This window comes from Carex rostrata, chromosome 11, assembly GCF_964058835.1.
Source record: "Carex rostrata chromosome 11, lpCarRost1.2, whole genome shotgun sequence".
NCBI classification, from domain to species: domain Eukaryota; kingdom Viridiplantae; phylum Streptophyta; class Magnoliopsida; order Poales; family Cyperaceae; genus Carex; species Carex rostrata.
Window position 1 is genome coordinate 3,231,091 of NC_135928.1, and position 8,647 is coordinate 3,239,737.

Below are 8,647 nucleotides of genomic sequence, written 5' to 3' on the forward strand. Positions count from 1 at the left end.
ACATACAAATATATCAAAATCCTAAATTCATACAAACATTTTCACGGAATAAATTCATGCATACCAAATCAAACAAATTCATACAAATTAACTTAATTGCTTATAATTAATTCACACATATTCCATATAAAATTACCAATTAACTTAAACACAGTCCAAAGTACAATTGTCATAACACTAACTATAAGATCCATAGACCATAATATCTCCAATCTGAAGTGAACGAATCCGATTAAACTATGTATATTAAATAGCTCATTAATGACCGAGCTGGCTCGTGCCGAGCCAAGCCAAACTCAAACTCATTAATTTTGGCTTGAGTATGTAGCGAGCAAGCTAATCTTAACTCGATCCACTAACGAACGAGCTATTACCGATTGAATCACGGAAAAATACTAAGCAGGCCATGAGCCACAAACTTTTTTGCCAGTCCTAGTAAGAGTGATTCAAATTCAACCCTATATTTTCACTCTTAATTAAACTATATTTATTTATTGTGGGAATTAATCTCTAACACACGAGAAAATGTGCTTTCTAAATTTGAGCCAATTTGAGCTTTAATTGGCCCAAATTTGAATGAATTTCAAATGGGGTAGAAACCGGCCATAATATTAGAAGGGGTTTTTCATAAAATTCTCATAAATTTATAAAGTGAAATAGAGCAGCCATGCTTTTTGAATTTCCCAAAAAATCTTGTATAATTCAAAGTATGAAATAATTTGTATGGACTATTTAGTCATTCAATTAGCATCATTCACTTTTATTTATTCTTAGTACCACCTAGTAAGAAAAATTCCTAGAATGTATATTCCTTGGCCAAGGCCGGCCTCATATAATTTTATTATAAAATTATATGTCCCTTATGTTGAAAAAAATATTTAAATGATATGTCACACATATCAAATATATTTTTTTAAGATTATGTATATCATCACATGTGATTTATTTTGACATCGTATGTCAATTAAATAAATTACAGCTCTTGTAATTAATTTAATCAACACTATTCATATTGACAAATAATATGCCTACTTGATTCTTTTATAGTCTTGTCCTATTTTGATGTGACCTACTGAGAATCATGTCATCCCAGCAATAGAATCATTTTTTTTTTAATTCTATAATTATAAGTGGCACCTAACAGTGCATATATTATAATTACCCGAACTGAAGTTATAAGTTTCTAATTTTGACCGCTTTACTTTATACTAAATTAATTCGAATGTTTAAAATTTACACATGTAGACGCATCATTCGTAAGATAGGCAAGTCTCAACGGTTCGAATTCGTAATTTGAAGCCGATTTGATGGATTTTAGACATGAATTCACGAAGGAGCTTGGTGAACTTAAGAACACCCTAGTTATACTTCTTTAATTGAGTAGGTTCCGATATGGGGAGGAATAAAGTTATAAAGTTTCCTTTTCAAATTCACACTTTTTATTGCAGGGTCGTTTTCATTTTTTTTAATTGAGCTAAGTTACATTGAAATGATTCCAATAACATAAGAGTGGAGATAAAAAAAAAAGAACTACAAGTGGGATATTACTTTCACTTTTATTATATTTTGTAGCACGCAAGTTTAGAATATATACTCGAATTTGTCTGGGGTTAACTGCTAGAAACAAAAGAAATATTTATGCAATAGAACCTCACTTATAATTTGCATGTGCAAACTCTGCTTTCAAATTCTTTAATTTTGACAATTACTCTTTCATTCTTTTTATTTGTGCAATTCCAACACCACCAATCTGATTTTCTACTACCTTTCATTTTTACAATTAATATCTAAATATGAAAAATGGTTATAAATCACCACCACTATTATATCTCTTTTATTTTTATTTGTGTTATATATGTTCTACCCTAGATAATTTGGATGATCTAGTGCTATTATTTTTTTTTGTAACTACGTACGACATGACATTAATTTTTAAGGTCTAACTATATTTAAAAAGAAATCAAGTTATACACCATTTTTGCCGGTTTGCTGAAAATATTATAGAAGCTAAAATTTTTAATTGGGAATAATCTTAGAACAGCATTTTATAGAAGCTGAAAATTTTAATTGACTAGAGAAGTCATGAGGTCCTTAAATTATTTTTGAAAACATTCGTTTTACGGACAAGAAACTTCAAGTCAAAATTTAAGTGCAGATAATCATCTCGTGATTTGCACATGAGGAAAATGAGATCTCATATATGTACGTATGGATGATAACGAAATTCTTCCGTCTGTTTTTCCTATTTGTATTGTATTCCATAAGACATTGTTTTCGTTAACACAAAATGCACAGATATGGGATAAAAAAGTTTGTTCGCATATCGAATAAAGATAGACATATTTTGTACCTGTTATCTTATAGCTTATTTGACATATATTTTTTTTATTTGTATGTATAATTTTTTTATTGCTATGACTAGAAATTTTTTATACATTTTTTAATTTGTAATATATAACAAATTTTATATATTTATCAAATATTGTATATAGTTTATTAATTAGTGATTTATGACAAAAAAATATTTACACAATATTTTATCGTTTAATTTATATATTTTTTAAATAATGAGACAAAAATTTAGAAATTTATATTTTTATGATATTATGTATATGAAGTGTATAATATATTTATTTTTTTTGTTATATTTTTTGCTGAACAAGAGTCAATCATAGAATGATTGTCTTATGTGTATTGTGCATACATTCGATGATTTATATCATTTTGTTCCTTGAATTTTTATCATTTTATGAATCATTTGAGTTGAGTATTTAAATTGTACAACTCCATAATGTGTATGATGATTACTCTAAATTGTCTCAAACTTTGGTAATTAGCATGAAAAACTGATTGACCATTAATTATAAGGTTAGTATGAGAATTAAATCTTGGTAATGTTTTACAAATCATGTATTTGAGGCTATCAATTTAATCTCATAGATGTGTATTAGAGAATACGGCATTGGGCAGATTCCAAACGAAATATTATATATATTGTGTTTGTGTCATTAAATATTTCATAAAGTGTTGAATTAAAGTTTGAAATGTTCATTTTTTCTACAAAAAAAATGTGTATTTGTAGAACGTTGTCCAACTCTAATCTTGATCGGTAGTTATAAAGATAACATTTCTATATGCATGACTTGTTTGGAAGGAACATGTTCATCATGACGATTAATGTCTCTCGTACTTAAACATATGAGTGATAATATCTTTGCACCATCTCCTTGATGAAGTGGGATTATATGCATGCAATATAATTAAGGGTTAATAATAATGATGTTGTTCAGTAAAAGAGGAGGGATTAATTATATTAAAGTATGACTGAGGAGTTGATATTTGGTAGAACTGAATTAAAAAAAAAAGTGTTAAGGAACCAAGAAAAGATAAGGAGGTATAATTCAAGAGAAATGATGTCTTTATAATTCTAACGAGAGGGACTTAACCTTAGAAATTCGGACAAAATTAGCAAAACTTAATCTTTACCAGAAAGATATTGTTCAATAAAATTAAGGAACTAAGTAATGAATTTAAAGAACCCTTTATCAAACAACACCAATATATAACCCGCTTTGAAATTCATAAAAAAAAAAGTTGCAAAGAATGACACATTCTTATCTTAAACTTATTTGCGACATCATGTACATCAAAAAATTAATACAAATCAAGATTTTAAATAGCGATTATCGTGTCATAGCGGAAAGGATAAATAAAAAGTTATCGCGAATAGCGTAGCTATAGCAAAAGCTATCCTACATTGCATTTTTTGTTTAAAAAAAAAATTTTATATTTCTATTAATTATCAACATTATCTAAGTTGGATAGAGCAATAAGTGACACAAAATTGATTAAGGAATTAGAATATTCATATTAAATCAGTAAAGTCCAAATTGCTATTCAAAATATCCCTAATAATATCATAAACTATCTATCTTTTTGCATTCAAAATAATCTAAGCATCATGACATAAACTATATATTTTTTTCTATTAAAAAAAACTAATTGCTATCTATTTTTTCTATTTAAAACAAAATCAATTTTCAGTTGAGTCTTTATATAAAAGCCTATGTAGCATAGCGTGTAGTGCAGATAGTGGACCGCTATTACCGCTATAGCAGTCGTAGCAGAAAAAATGCACTTTTATTAGCATTTAAGATCTGAAAATGATATAGCATGCTATTTAGAACACTGAGAGCATCTCCAATAGAGCAATTCGAAATTTGAAGAAAATCAAATTAAAAAGGTTCCGTTTTTGTGAAGAGAGAGAGCGCGCTATAGAGACGGGAAGAGAGAGTGCTAAAGAATTTCAGCCAATAATTTTGCCAGCGTGTCAATTAAGCAACAATTTCTTTTAAAGAAAAATTGTTTTATAAGCAATTTCTCTGCAGCCCAGCAATTGAATTAACATCAGCCACGTCAGAATAAGCAATTGTAAAACAATCCCCGTTGGAGATGCTCTGATACAAATAATTATGTTTTGGTTCATACAATGCATTGTATGGTACATTGGAACCATTTGAAACATGGCTAGATAAATGAAATCTTAATCCCCGAATTGTCACTTTGTCCATCTAAACCATTTCTAATGTACAATGACCAATTAACTATGATTGGTTGTTTTGGACTGCTCCTCATCCATGTAATTAAGGGAAAACTGGACACGTAAACTAGAGGAAGCCCTAGTGATATATAGGTGATAATTTGTTATAAAAGTTGACTAGGGTTTATCTTGAAAAATAAACTAAATATCTTAATTTAGTTAAGTTCATCGATAAGATTTAGGTTAATGTCGAAGTTTTGGATGAATTATGCTGATTCGAAGAAATGAAGAATTTGAAGTAGAAATGAAGAGAAATCGAGCAACAACTAAAAGACCAAACTCTCTGATATTATAACAATACACATCTATACAAATAATTTTAAATTGTTAACAATACTAAATTACTAATACAAAAACATAATAAAAAATAAAAAATATTCACTAAAACTATTTATTTTATGATTTATTTATATATGTTAAACTTAAAAAACAAAACAAAAAAAGACAGTGGACCAAATCAAGTTTTCGATGCAACTAGGAGGTGGACCGAAAATTTAGTTCCTGTAACGGCATAACTCTATATATTTTTCGTATCTGTTGTGAAACAGGTGCTCTGATATTGTGACCGAAGAAAATTTGATTCGGTCGTTACTATTTTTGAAGGAAAAAAAAAACAATTATTATTTTTGAAGAAAAAAAAATCAATCTGACAATTCAATTTTTTAATTTCTAAAAAATATCCAGAAAGTGGCCGATAATTTTCATATAATTTCTCTGTCTTCCATCTGTATTAAGTAATTATTAAGGTCACTGTTGTCAAGTTTAGGGATTGTCAAATCCAAGCTAACCCCAAAAAATATGCATCAAAATTAAACCTGATTTGATTTTTTTCCTTTTTTGAAAAGTCAATAACATGAAATAATATACTGACTAGTGACTGAAACCAAATCAATCGCCCCTCAAATCTATCTGTTTTGCACCCCGAATATTTACTTGGACTTCAATTAATTACCAAATTAATACGGTGTCACGTCCCGACTCAACCTAAATTTTAAACCAATTTAATCTAAAAAAATTTCGACCTCTACTCGGATATGGTTTCTCTATGCATTACCTTCCGCCTCGACCGTACGCAATCTAAAAGGAAAAATTGAATTGACATAGAAAAAGAAAGCCCACCATTTACCAAATTACCTAATCAACCTAATTTCATAAAAAAAATTGAAAACTTTTGCAGAAGCTGCAAAGTCATCAAGGAAAATTAAACTCTCCATCTTTGAGTAATCAATAATCCTAAAACTTTTCTTCTAACCAATCGTGCTACCTTCCCTTTCTATCTAATTCCGTAATTAATCTTGTTATTTCAATATATTTAATAGTTGATGCATTCATTCCTTCCTTCTCAAATACTTTATTTAAGTTTCGAAAATCTAGAATTACACATGTGAGCTAATTTGACGGCTATTTTAAATTCCAAACTAGATGTGGCAATTATCACTGTCCATAAATTAAGATTCATTAAAAAAAAAAAAAAAAAACTAAAGCAAAAGAACGCTAAATAGAGATCGAAGGTACTACATACATGAATGCTGGCAACAGCACCTAGTTCAAAATTTAAAATCTCTTTTTGTTTTGAATGCTTGATGCTTGTTTTCTATATGAGCTATAAAAAAAAAAGGAAGTGCTATTTTGAGAGTAAAAATTGTATTGCTAGGCGCAATAAGAACTTTTTATTACCTAATTTACTCTTGACTCGGTGCATTTAATGCACACTAATAAAGAAAGTTAAAGAAAGAAATAATATACAATACAAAATATAAATGAACACTAACTAGGGTAGTTCAGATACATTTTGAATCTTTTGGATTACCAGAGTACTCTGTATAGGAGAGTATTTTACATTCTTGTATTGAACTTGTAGCATACTTCATATTACATATTAGCTTAGAATTTAGAGAATTACAGTAATTGACCCTTTATTATGTCAAAATCATTGGTTATTAGTGTTTTCCTTTTCCGAGCTACTGATATTACAAGTATGATTAGGAGAAGAATACTTCTGTTGTTATTTATGGTGGAAGATTTCATCAGTTTTAATCTCGATTCGATACTTGTTTAATTAACTAGGTTTATTCCTAGTGAAGTTGCTTATGTTTCATCTCTTTTCCAACTTAAATATTGTAAATTCATGATTCTTGTTCCTGTGCATTTTATAATAAGTTATATTGAACAATATTACTAAGTGAAATTGTATTAAACCCATAAGTTCCTATTGCAAAAATCATCAGTGTATATTTAAGCCTCTAAATAACAATCATCAGTGTATATAAACCCATAAGTTCCTATTGCCAACCCCCAACGACAGGGACTTATCTTTTCTCTAATTCTGCTTGTAGTCTACAACAGGAAGCTAAAACTCCCGATATAATCAAAATATTTGAACTAAATTGCATTATCATATTTTAGTTATGGGGAATAAAAGGGAAAATATAGGTAAATACAAGAAAATCGACAATATGGCCTTGTATGGTTTTGAAATGAATTTTTATCCTCAAGATGTATGCAAGTACTCATGGATACAATCACCAATATATATAAAAGGGAGCCGTTGCCCTTTTAGAGAGTCGAAAGATAAAAGCATAAAACTCCATTGTTTTATTTGTAAATTTGTGTTGCAGTGACTATTTGATGAAAAATTGAAAAAGAGAAGCCTTCTGTTCCTTTTTTTTTAATGGTCAGTGAACAAATGTCTGTACAACACTGCTATGACAGAAATGTCCAAGCTCATTACATAGTGAATAAGACCGCTAATAAACAACAATACAGTAAAAGAAAATTATGTATCTATTCCTCTAGTACATCCCAAAGTGCTGATTTCCACTGTTGTATCATATATACTGCTTCATAACTAAGCTGCTCCGCTGATTTGAATTCAGCTGAGAACGTTCTCATGTTTCTTTCACACCAGAGTTCTCAGGAATGCTGACCATATCATCTCCCATTTGATGTGCTGCATCTGGCTCGGAACCTTAGCATGCCATACCAGTAAAATGGAGTTGGAGTGCAGCATCCCAGTAGAGGGAGATTAAATTGTGCCAGTATCCCTTTCCAGAAATTTTGCGAGTATGTACTCGGCCAAAGTATATGATATCTTGGCACAAGACATACCCCTGTGCAATTTTGCATCCCCTTTCTAGAAGGACTTGTTGAGTTAAGATTTTATTCTGAATCATAACCCCGAGAAAAGCTCTCACTTTAATTGGTGCTTTTGTTTTCCAAAGTTTCCTGAATATTGCACATTTGACTCCAAAGTTTCCTAGATATTAAATCATGCCAGTACTGTTGTGCTTAATTTGATATGCTGACGCACGGTCCATCTCCAAATCACATCTGATTGTGCATCATGTTGATGGCTAGAGCACCTGTAGAAGAGGAGAAGTTTACTCAAACTATTAAGGAAAAAAGACTGAAATACCCTTGTGGAGATCTGTTCAGCACCTGATATGCCATGTAGCATCCTAACAGTTTTTGCCCAATGTCCTTCCGGGTCTCTGTCTAACATCCAGAGCCACCTTGAAATGCTTCATTCTGTACCTCTAAGTTCATTATACCCATGCCACCATTTATTTTCAGAGAACAAACTTTGTCCCAGTTGACGAGACAGATAATTCCTTTGCACGCCTCAGTCCCTTTCCAAAGGAATTGTCTCCCCAATCTGTCTGTGAGAAGCTTTCTATTCTTGAATTCACGTAATATTTTATGATAAATTATAAAGATATACCATGTTTACCCTTCAAAAAAGATATACCAAGTTTTGACTCTATCAGAAACAAGCAAATGTGTTCTTTTTTTTTTTTAGGTGAGTTGGCCAGTTGTGTACTAACTGATATATTAATAAAAAGGTAAAGTTTTTACATCGCCTCTGACTATTCTTATGTATAGTATTGCTAACTAAAAATTACAATTTATTAAACTGAACTACTATCTAGATAACCAGTACGCAGAATTTCATCTTCTCTGTTGAGTAGCGAACCCCGCTTCCACTACAGATTGTTGTACCATAGTTTTGCCTGATGCTGGTCTATTGTACCCTAAATCCTGAACTCT

The 8,647-nt window shown here is 30.2% G+C and overlaps 1 protein-coding gene across 2 annotated transcripts in view; it reads right to left on the reverse strand.

The window, feature by feature from the left end:
* The window catches only part of LOC144562236 (glutamate receptor 3.5-like), a 70,381-nt gene that overhangs the window by 21,298 nt on the left and 40,436 nt on the right, over positions 1-8,647 (reverse strand). The window lies entirely within an intron of this gene.